This window comes from Cuculus canorus, chromosome 13 (genome assembly GCF_017976375.1).
Source record: "Cuculus canorus isolate bCucCan1 chromosome 13, bCucCan1.pri, whole genome shotgun sequence".
NCBI classification, from domain to species: domain Eukaryota; kingdom Metazoa; phylum Chordata; class Aves; order Cuculiformes; family Cuculidae; genus Cuculus; species Cuculus canorus.
Genome location: NC_071413.1, coordinates 14,132,559 through 14,144,687, shown reverse-complemented (window position 1 = coordinate 14,144,687; position 12,129 = coordinate 14,132,559). Strand labels below are relative to the sequence as shown.

Sequence of the window (12,129 nt, the reverse complement as noted above, 5' to 3'; positions counted from 1 at the left end):
GTCATTCAGCCCCAAACAAGTATTAGTAAGGCAAATCTCTAAACTCCAGATGCTCAAACCTGAGGAATAGTTCTATAAGGGCAGAAATCTGCAATAGAGGCTCAAGCGAAGAGAGAGACAACTTATCCGAGATAGTCGGTCCATATTTTTATTCTCCAGTTTATTCAGTCCTCCTCTGATGATTTCATTAGCTCTTCACTTTTTAATGAGTGTAATCCCACAACTCCCCAAGCACGCACACTACCCAGCCTGTCCCTAGAAATTACCTCCCTCTGCCTTTCATAAAAGCTCTCTCACAAACAGACTGCTCCACACTGTACACACGTATCCATGTAGCTAACACAATTTGCCAATTTGCCAAAGGGCAAAAAAAACTCTAAGCTCCCTTTATTTGCCTCAGTGCTGAATGATCTCAGCCCCGGTGACTAAGAGTCAAGCAGCGAGCTGCGGGGAGATGCCACGCTGCTGCAAACTCACCTCAGCTGCAAGCAGCAGAGCTGCCATCTTGCTAATCAGCTTTAATTTAGCTGTCTCACAGCTTCATAAGTAAATAAAGACTTACTTAGTGTCAGAAATATCAGTATTTAACCGTAGAGTTAAAAAAGTATGGTAATTAAAAGAGTGCCACAAGTCACAGCTCTGTACAATCCTAACAGATTGTAGGGTTTGCCTTTTTGAACCTCTCAGCACGTTTAGAAACTTGAGTAAAACAACAAAAGGTGTTAATAGCTTTAAGGAGAGCACCATGCTGATAGATTACCCATTATGGTTATCCACTCACAGCGAAATGGCAAATAGGTTTGATCAATTCGATTTTAATGTAAAGTGGGACTTGGAAAAAAAAAAAAAAACCCAGCAATGAGCAAAGAGAAGACCTTTTGTTGCTAATGTGTCTGAAAAAAGCACTTAATTGAGGTCATAATAATATTAGCAGTTATCACCATCAATAATTCAGCCTTATTTATTACTACATGGTAAAGTTCTGTCAAACAGGAATCGTTCAGGCTTTGTTATACATGTTAACGTGTTGGATGATTGGTATATATTTCACCAGCTGCTCAAAACTGCGGGATAGCAACAACTAATGATATTCTTTCTTGGCCCTTGCATTACACAATAGTTAATTTGCTGTATGCAGAAGTATACGTTACAAATATAATAGTCCCACATAAAGCATGTGTAATGAAAAAAAAAAGCATTATATCTGAAACAGTGACTGACTAATCTTGCCTGAGCTATCTGTCATAAGGAAAACAATTTCAATTCCTGCATGATTTAGTACTCTTACAGCAGGAGAAACATAAATTCTGCCTCTTCACACAGTTCTAGTCACCTGTGATTAGTTATCTTTAAAAAATCTAAACGAACGCGTAATTGTACAATTATAGATGCTAACTCCAGTGTTAAAATTTAAAATGTATTAGTCTCGTAAAATGCCTCATTAATCTCCGGGTTTTAAAGGACATACTTGTCCGGTAATGAGCCAAATGCAGGAAATATGTGTGTGCTGGTGGATGGGGGAATTTTAGCTTGTAAGTATTTTTTTTTTTCTCTTTTTCTTTTAACCTTCGAATCATTTTATTCCTACAAAATCTGTTTACCAAACACAAAGAAGTTGTCAGTGACAAAGTCAGTTCTAGTTCTCTCGTCATTAACTATGGAAATAAGCTGTTTTGAAGAGATTAGTTGCTTTTTTTTTTTTATTATTATTCTTATAGGCGATATTCATGGATTTATTACAGCTATATAATTACTGACTGGAACTGCAACCAGAAAGGTTGGGCAGGAATATTGATCTCTCCCTGTCTGCTAATGACCGCTTCTCCCCTGGCTGATGGCAGGAAGCCTTCTATTAGGTTTTTACCACCTTCCTTAAGGAAAAAGAAAGGATAGAAAAGAAAGATCACAGGGACACCTGTGAAAAACAAAGCTGATCCCACTTAGAGCCTGTCAGGCGGTGGCATTAGCGGCTGCAGCGTTTGGGGCTGACAGTTCGAAGCCCAAACCCGGGGGTGGAGCGCGGAGCAGGAGGGCAGCGGCGAGGATGCGCATGAGGAGGTGATGGATGCAATCCCTGAGCGGGAGGGAGCCGGCAGCCCCTCGGAGAGCTAATCCACTTGGCAGCACTGAGATGGCTCCTTGAAGGAGCTAAAGTAGGCTGACACAATGGCCTGCGAGGCATTAAAATGTAGGAATTAAAAACTGTTAAATTGCACAGAGGGATTCTTAACCTCAGCCCTTTGGCAACGCAGTGATGTTTCTTCCCTTTTCTTCTCTCTCGCCCCTTCTTGAAAGTGCCGTACGCAGGAGATTTATTTTTTTTCCCAGGTGCCCCAGTGGTCGGAGCTCCCTGGTTCTGGATGCCAGTGCCTTGCCGTACACAAACACCGCTAATGACGGCTGTAAAATGCCTCAAAAAAATACTCTCTCCTCCTGCTCCCGGCCGGGCTGCCCCTCCCGCCTGCCCTATTCAGGAGTCACGCTGCCCGTAGCGCTCAAAAGCACATCTGGATTCATAGATTTGAACCTTTTTGATCCTGCAAATGTAACAGCTCCAGACAAGCCTTCCCTTGCAATTGGGGTTTGTGCAGATTCCCGACCCGATTTGAATGAGAAAGGTGAGACTCTCTGTTGTTTAAATGGACAAGCAAATGTTCAAAACGATTTTAAACTGTGGACCATTATTGTTTGCCCTGGAGCTTAAGGCGATGTGGGTTGTTGTTTTTTTTCTTCTTTTTCTTTCCCTGAAACACAAGTTATCCTCAGGCTCAACAAACTGACATGCGGTTCATGACAATAACAGGGTATCGCTCAGCCAGTTTGTAGAGAGCTGCCAAAATAGACTCCTCTTCTCCCCAAGCTGCTGGGTTGGTTGGAGATTTTTTTGTTGCTTTTAAACAGTGTGACATTTTAAAAGTTATTAGAGCACTAATGCAGCTTTTTAATTAATAAAGCTTTATAAAACTACCGATATGGTATTAACATCAGTTTACCTCTGAACGCAAGTCTCTTGTTTTATTTTACCATCCATTACTTCATTAAATCAACACTGAAAAAGACTAGACTTGCCAAATTTCTCACTGCAAATTCAACTGTTTGCCCATGACAGTACTTGAATGTGCTTATTATTTCTGGTAAAGCCCTTATCATTTTCACTGTGAAATTTAAATCACCCTGATCCAACTCTTCTTAGCTAAAGTCAGCTTTATCAACCACAAGAGATGTGGGATTTCAAAAAGATCTGAGTAAATTCACATTGTTTGGATAAACTCATTCAGGGGGTTCAGCAAATGAAAGCTGAAATAGATACGTATTCCAAGGAGGTTATGGACTGCTCAAAAACAAAGAAGTTAAAGCATAATTTAAAAAAAAAAAAAAAAGAGAGAGAGAGAAAAGGAAAAAAGTTAATGGTATCAGTATCTTTTTAATGAGGGCATTCACAGCCCAGGTTTTGAATTGGTATATCTATGCCTCCACAATAATTCATTTGAAAAGTAAAAAACCATTAAACTGTTTACACAAAAATAATTTTTCTGTCTGTAATCCACTCTGCTATGTTATCTGGTCAGTGTTGTGCTATCTAAAATGTTAAGGGCTGCATTTATGCATTATCCCACAATTTAAGTAACAGTGTATCATGTATATTTAAAACCATCTCTCTGTAGTTTTAATTATCTCAGTCTGCAGGGACAAAACGCAGCTCCCATGCCTGAGACTGAAATGAAAGTGCTGCACGCTGACAGCTAAGATGTCTGTCCTAGCTTGTTGAGATTTCCTGTAAAATTTGCATTGAAAAGGCAGCTTTAAATATACTTAAAATAAAAAGAGCATTTGCATCTAATTTGCTACACTTGCAGTATTAAAGTTTTATCTGAATAAAGACATGTCAAATGGATTTATATAGTTAAGCTGATAGCTTTTAAAGTCAACACAGTAACATCAGCTAAATTCAACAAAGTAATGGCAGCAGCTAATGGCATTTATTAGTTTATCATCATTTACTTAAAAACCATAACGCAGATCATTTTATTTTCACATTACTGTTTGTGATTCTTTGACTTAGTTTGTATTGATTCCTCAAATTATGGCAGAAACTGACATTTATCTAACAGAGTTTTCCAAGCTATAAATGTTGGCTTTAGTGGGAAGCAATTGAACACTTGCTACACAATGGTTTGAGCCATGCTAGAAACAACCATCTTCAAATAAAAACATTTGGCAACCATTTTAAAATACGATTGTTCCTTGTCTGATAACGACAGAGGGTTTTTGTTACTGATAAAGCTCTTATTACAAACCACCGCCTATATAATCTACAGCTTGATCACACAAACTGCTAAGCACATTCACCCCAACTCAGCAAAGCACTGAAGCATTAAGCTTTGTTTTAAAGGTATGCATAATAGCAAGCAAGCCTTGTTACAGTACTGCCCCTTTGCAGATGTCAAAGACTTCCACAAAAGAGATCATCACTGTTTACACAGAAGCAAACTGAGGCAGAGAGAATCCAAATCACACCCAGTGCTGCAGTGGGATATGATGCTGAGTCCCAGTTTAGTGTTCTGCACATTATGTTTTACTGCCACCTTATGCTCCTGTTGACTTCAAAGTGTCATCATCACTTGCCCAGACTTCAGCAGAGCTACTTGCCTAAAGCACATGCTACAATAAAGATTACTGAAGGAGTCTGAATGTTACAGAACAGTCTTTTGACTGTAAGTCCACGGTAAAAAGAAGGGCTTATGAGCTATACTTTCAATTCTGTTTCCCCCTCTTTTTAGTAACAACTACTGAGGCCTAAAATTTACTAGGAAATACTAAGCAATATTTTATTGCCACCATAAAAACTAGGCACCCACACAGTTCGAGTTGTAAATATTTTGGGTGCGGACACCTACGTGTCATCACTTAGTTTTACAGGTGCATTTGAAAACAACATCAAAAGTTTCCAATGAGGAGATCAACTCTCCTCCTTAGTGACATCAATGCCTCTTTTTCAGATGAATTAAAAAAAAAACCAGCCAAGTTGTAGATAGAGTTTATTTTCAGAACTACGCACAGAGGTCAATATTCTTGCTAATGAGAAGCCCATGTCTAATTCCCCATGTCATATCCTAAACCTTTAATTCCAAAGAGATCACCAGCTTTTATCTTTTTTTTTTTTCCTTTAGTAGTAAGGCTGTATTCCCAAGAAAAGTGACAATTGCAAGTCATATTTATCAAGAATTTGAAATCATAGAATCATAGAATGACTAGGTTGGAAGGGACCCACTGGGTCATCAAGTCCAGCCATTCCTAACACTCCCTAAACCATGCCCCTCAGCACCTCATCCATTCCTTTCAGGTAGTTGTAGAGAGCAATAAGGTCTCCCCTCAGCCTCCTCTTCTCCAGCCTAAAAAATTCCAGCTCTCTCAGCCGCTCCTCATAAGACTTGTTCTCCAGCCCCTTTCACCAGCTTCGTTGCTCTTCTCTGGACACACTCCAGAGCCTCAACATCCTTCTTGTGGTGAGGGGCCCAGAACTGAACACAGTACTCGAGGTGCGGTCTCACCAGTGCCGAGTACAGAGGGAGAATAACCTCCCTGGACCTGCTGGTCACACTGTTTCTGATACAAGCCAAGATGCCATTGGACTTCTTGGCCACCCTTCTTGGGCACACTGCTGGCTCATGCTCAGTCGCTGTCAACCAACACCCCCAGGTCCTTCTCCTCCAGGCAGCTTTCTAGCCAGGCTTCCCCCAGTCTGTAGCACTGCATAGGGTTGTTGTGCCCCAAGTGCAGAACCCGGCATGTGGCCTTGTTAAACCTCATGCCATTGGCCTTGGCCCATCACTCCAGCCTGTTCAGATCCCTTTGCAGAGCCTCCCTACCCTCCAGCAGATCCACCCTTCCACCCAGCTGAGTGTCATCTGCAAACTTGCTAAGGGTGCTCTCAATGCTTTCATCCAGGTCATTGATAAAGACATTGAACAGGGCTGGACTCAGTACCGAGCCCTGAGGAACCCCACTTGTGACTGGCCTCCAGCTGGAGTGAACTCCATTGACCAGCACTCTCTGGGCCATCCAACCAGTTTTCAACCCAGGAGAGTGTGCGCCTGTCCAGGCCAGAGGCTGACAGTTTCTGAAGCAGAATGCTGTGAAATGATCATGCTTTGTTCATGTCGCTTATTATAATTCTCCCATACTGATGGGCTTTGTTCTGCTGTGTCCTCACCCTGAACTCTGGTTTCAGCACACATTAGTAGTTCCCTATCCCTGGGCTGAAGTGCACGAACCTCGGGCTCACCAGAACAGCCTGAGACAGCTGGAGTGATGGATTCTGAGGGATACACATCCTTCTTGAATCGTCATCTCACAACTGGCCAACTTTCTTATGTGTAACTGCCAGATCAGGCAAGAAGGAGAAAGAAGGGACTAAAAATTGTATTGACTTTCACTCGGACCCCAGTCTGACCTCATTCAATTCAATAGGAATTCTGCTCCTATTTTAACAGCACCTGGGCTGAGTATTTATACCATTTTATTTTGAGGAAAAAAACATTGAGTAAAAATGTTATTTCTGTTGCTGCATAGGCTCTCTTCCTTCAGGTCAAGAAACAGAGCTGCAGCCTAGTAAAAATGCATACTATATTTTACATCTATTGCAGTTGTGCTGGACAGAATGACAATCCCAGAAGCTGCCACTGTGCCACAGAGACAAGATCCTTTTTCCTTGGGACTGGAGACTTCCTCCCCAGTCCCAAGGGAGACCCTTGGGACCTCTAGCAAGACTCCTCTGGTGGAGAATATTACAACACTGTTGTTCTAGAACAAAAGCCCGGAATGAGATCGATGCAGCACTGCAAACAGCATGAATGTTTAAGAAGTACGGCAGCTTAAAGGAGGAGAGAGAGTTATATTCAAAATCAGAGAGAAAATAAGTAACTTCTTGGTTTTCGTCCTACAGCAAATAGAAAGCCAATGCATCTGCTGAAGAACTGGTTCTTGCCAGCTCCACCTGAGAAACAGGGCAGAAACAGTAGCAGTCAGAGCCTCCATATGGCTTTGAGGTGAAAAGCCCAGGGCATGGGAGCGTTTTCCCATCTCTGATATGGGCTGGGGGAACTTTTCTGAGCACTTATCCCTCTAGAGTAACGTCAAGCAAAGCAACCACACTAAGTTCACCTTGCTTCAGTTGCATCTCACTATGTTATGGTGAGTTTTCCTTTTTATTTCACTCTTGTACTTCAAACCACTCATTCCCAACTTGTGCTAGCAATGACCATTCTCCACTTTCATTCTCCCCCACTGAGGCCCTTCCCACCCCATATAGGAATGAAACAACAGCACCCCAGCTGGTGTCCATACTGAATCAGGCATGATAATGTCAACCAGACATAAGGCCACATCCTCAACTGATGCAAATTATCCTAACTTCATTTACTTCAGTGGAGCTCTTGGTGTTTTCCATCAGATAAGGATGTGGACTTTAGCATTAATCGTGTGCAGAGCAAAAAGCCATTTCAGGCTTCATTATGAAACAAGTGCTACATTAGCACTGAGCATGGAAAATCTCAGAATTTCCCTTTAATAATCTTGAAGATTATATGCAGCAGGAAAGAAGAAGTGGAAAATCTGTCATAAATATCACTGAATATTTTTAATAGCTGAAAGCTATGCTTTCTTTAACTCTCCGGCCTGAAAAAACACTAGAAACTATTCATTAACTAGTAAGCAAGGGAACTGGTTTGTCATTATACTATGCCTGTGAGACAGAACACAATGGAAAGACAAAGCTGTCAGGCCTGGAGACAGCATAAGCTAGGAAAAAAAGTAGATGGGCAAATACAATATTCAAATATAGTGTATAAATGTGGAAATGACTGAAAAATCTCGGGATGCACTTATTAAATATTGGCTGTTGAAACTTGTTCTTTTCTCATCCTTAGCAATCCTTTTAGTCACTACACAACATCTGATAGCAGCAGGAAGTACCTGTGATGGTGACTTGCTTTTCAGTATCTCCAGTGACAGCTGAAGACGGCTTATATGAGTGGAGTCTGCAGGGGACTGCCCTGCTCCCTGATCGTGTGTAGTATGTGCACAGAACACAATAATTCTGAGAAGGTATTAGAGCACTGCTGCTTGAATTGACTGTTATGTCTTTAACTCTAAAATGAAAGAAACCATCCCAGAGATCATTTTAGCCCAAGTTTCCAAGCCCTGCTCTATGCTCAGGCACTATCCCAGCCTGCTCCAGTACACGTGCATCTCCCAAGGATACCTGCAGTTGGCTTCGGCTTAAAGAAATACCTCTAACTCTATTCTGACCTCAGAGCAGGAACTAAAATCCCATTTCCTCTTAAAGCAGTGATGGAGATGGAAGATTCTGCAGCTTTACACCCTGTCTCAGCATGCTCTTATGAGTCTAATCCATACTGACACAAAACCTTGAGAAATGTCCACATAATGAGAACAACGTTTGACAGGAGGACATAGAGAACTAGTCAAGAAAGTTGTAGTTGTGATAGCATTTCTACAAGGAGATCAACTTACTTCCTTAGATGCAAAGGTTGTGTGAGGCAAAAGCATCTTCTCTCTTTCACAGGAGCTGGAAGTCTGCTATGAATTACTTGTTATTTGCTAAAAAGAAACAAGCAAAAATACTGTGAATACATGTCTTCTGCGGGAAAGGAATTAACCCAATATGTAGCATTGTATTTCACTGAAGTTTTTAACAGAATAAATACCCAGTAAATCTTCACTTGAAAAAGGGAACAGACGAGTACTGCGGCCTTTACAAAAATTAGCAGTTCACTTTAATTTCATTGGGTGATGGTTAGAGGAGTTTTTTCTTGGCTAAACCTCATTACACACTCAAATTGTACTTCCACACATCATTGCATTTGCACTTGTCTACAGAAAAATCTTTGTAACTCTATTTCCACAAAATTATACCCACCTTGTTATCTTTACCCCACAGAAATCTTTGATTATAGGGAAAATAGCCCCTTTTTCTTTCTTTCTTTCCCTTACAGTCTGTTAATGACAAGTTTGCCCTCTTTTGGGGTTCAAACTGTGAAACAAAAAGCCAACAACAAAACCTTTGTGAGAATTAAAGGAATGAATATGCAAACTACACAACCCCAAACAGCCAGATAGGAAGAATAACAATAGAATTGTAATTAAAACATTACCATTTACTTTATGGGCTGATTGCATACTCCCCTTTCCCTTCTGAACCAGTCTTTCATTTAGAGCTGGAAGGAACAACAGAAATCTCTTGGTCTCAGCTGCTAACCAGTAAACCCTAAGACTTATAAAGCGAGTAAGTTGTGTGCATGGCTCACGAGCTCCCATGTATGTGTTTACTGAAGGCTATTTCCCACATAGTCATTACATTGCATTTTTGAATACCAAAGATTCAGGTCTTGAGAAACTGTTTTACTCGCTTATCACTAATGTGCCAAGTTGAAAAACTATCTTCAGTGATCTGCTAATCAGTCTTTCCTACTACGGTCTAAGTGCATTGTCTACACTCAAGATAATGAATATTAAAATTGCACAATTCATCCCACAGGGTGTTTTTCAAATTATACAGAGCACAATAGAATCCCTTTTCTTGCTCTTGAAATTCTGCGTTCTTTAGGGCGGAAACACAGGAGATATGGATGAATGGAACATAACACTGCACAGCAAAGAAGGGAGGAGAGATCCAGGCCAAATATAGCAGGGCAAACCTTGAATCTTAGAGAAAAAAGAACAGGTCATTGGGTCTTTGCAGCCTAATATGATATCATTGGCCACTGTGCACAAAATCAAACACATTCATGTGTAAGCCACAGCTGGCAAACCGAGGAGGTTGCATAAACAGTGACAAGCTCAGCATGGAAATTACTGAGGCTTACACATATTTTAGTGTATGTACAAGACGGAAAGGGCTATCTTATACCCACATGAAGGGAACAAACACATACTTGCACACTTAGATCCAAAAGACAACCCTCTCCCTAAACTACAGAATAAAACCCCGGAGAGGTGAAAGGCGGCATCAGCCTGGCTGGGTGCTGACCAGATAACCAGCGCATCTGGGAATGTCTAATATGATGTTTAGATCACAAAATGTCTGCTCGCTGGAAACCAGGGAGTGACACAGGCTTTCACTATAGTTAGGTTTATAGTAAAACTATTTTCATTTATTAAACAAAAAACAATTCTTAGATTTAATGGCAAAAATTCACAAAGACAGTAAATTTAAACACAACTTTTGAAAGTGATCTAGAGTTCCCAGAAGCTAGCGGCAAAACTCCTAGTGGGTTGGATGAGAGAAACAGCCCACAATGAAGATGTGTTTTCAAGAGTTTAAAAAACTTTACCTCACAAAACATTCAGTTCCAGAATCAAACAGAAAATCCTCGCCAAAAGCTAATCCTGAGCCCCTCATCCATTTCTAATTAGACAGGCAGAATATTTAGCTCACACTTCTATGCCCTTTTCACAGCATAAGTGCACCTCCAACATTTTTTCATCTAATAACCAGAAACAGAGGCTGATGCCAGTGGGGCAGGCGTGCGGGGTGGGTATGTCCATACCCTGCAACTTCAGTGGCAGCTCAGCACCCCTTCCCTCCCACCCAGAACTTCTCTGTACTTTGCAAGATCATGCTTTTTAAAAGCAATGAGAAAATACAGTGTATTGTGTCAATTTCCCTCCTTTAAGATATACTGTACAGGTCATAACTTATCCTTTTTAATAAAAAAGAAATAAATTTACCTTTTGAGCGTCGTTTCTGACCACTGCTGCCTCTTTGCTAAAGCCACAGGGCTTCACAGTAGAGAGCCTGGTGGAATTCCAGTTCACAGCTTAATTTTCCTCCTGATAAAAGAGACAAAAAGTTCCTTTCAGTAAAAATAAAATTTAATATGGTCCACAAATTTGATATATTACAACCTCCGACCTCAGCTTAATTGTTCACAAAGGGCTAACGGTACTGCTGGCAAGTAAATGACTTCTACAGAGTGTTGCTAGTCTGATAGCTCAAGAGAAGGGGAGCAGCAGTCTGACAGATAATCAAAATTTTTAATGTGAACCATAGTGAGAGAGGTTATTCAGAGCACACCCAGACTGTAGGAGCCTTCCACAGCTGCCATGGTAGCTCCTTAGGATGAGAAATGCTTAAACATCATCCTCACTCAACTTTGTTAAGTGTTGTTTCTGTTAGTTAGTCACCAACCAACAGAGTCTGACACTTTACAGCAACAGACAGCAATCGTCTGGGATCTACAGAGATAGAAAAATGGTACTTAAATTTCTTTGAGGCCAAACCTGCCCTCAGTTACGTGGCCCTGAAGAGCTCTTTTTAGTTTGACAAGGAACCAAGAGAAAGAGTATGGAGACAAAAAGAAAGGAGTCATGCAAAACTATCCACCACTGGCCCACGGTGGATGACCTTTTCAAGACTAGTGCAGAGAGCAAGATTTTAGTGAGGCAGCTGGGTCTGCCACTGCTTATGCGGGTTTGCAAAGGGCCATAGAGGGCAGTGCAAAGGGAGGGTGGAAGAGAGGTGAGACGGAAGGTCTTTGTCCTGGCTGTTTTGATTTGAGACATTAGAGAAGGACAAAACCTGTTGCATTCTCACGCATATGCCACTTACTGTCTGGAAGTGCCAAAACTGAACACTCTGCAGTGTTCAGTTTTGACAAGAATAGAGACAAGAATATTTAATTTATGCCTCTTGGTTAAAGTTGTACAACTCGGCTGCATCTGGCATGGGGACGCTCCTGCTCTCCTCACAGAGGCCACCCCTGAAACCCCCACAGCTACAAACGCCTGGGCACAAACTCTCTGCACAGATGCGCAGTACATGGGTGACTTACCAAACTGACTCTCCTCCCCACATGCTGAGCTGAAGTCAGCAAAGACCTGCAACACACAGAGCTGGTGTGGAAAGAGAATGAGCCTGTGGAATTTAAGGGACCTTATGTTCTCCTTGTATTGTGAACACACAGAACAAGTTGCTTTGTGGTCAGGAAGACAGTATGATCTCTAAGGTAGTTTAGCTCATTGTCTTTATTGTATTGGACAAAATCAGGAAAATTGTATAACTGTCGCAGCAGCTGATTTGCTAGTTAAAGGAGACATGCATCAGGA

At 41.4% G+C, this 12,129-nt stretch overlaps 1 long non-coding RNA gene across 3 annotated transcripts in view; it reads right to left on the bottom strand.

The window, feature by feature from the left end:
- The window catches only part of LOC128853511 (uncharacterized), an 81,259-nt gene extending 70,413 nt beyond the window's left edge, over nucleotides 1-10,846 (bottom strand). For 2 of the 3 annotated variants that reach the window (XR_008452085.1, XR_008452081.1), the window contains exons 1-2: nucleotides 10,753-10,846; nucleotides 8,536-8,622 (exon numbers count right to left, since the gene is read on the bottom strand). This is a non-coding gene — a long non-coding RNA (uncharacterized LOC128853511). Of the gene's footprint in view, nucleotides 1-8,535; nucleotides 8,623-9,176; nucleotides 9,240-10,752 lie in introns of all 3 variants that reach the window. The other variant, XR_008452083.1, reaches the window with a different exon arrangement.
- Nucleotides 10,847-12,129: the final 1,283 nt, after the last annotated feature.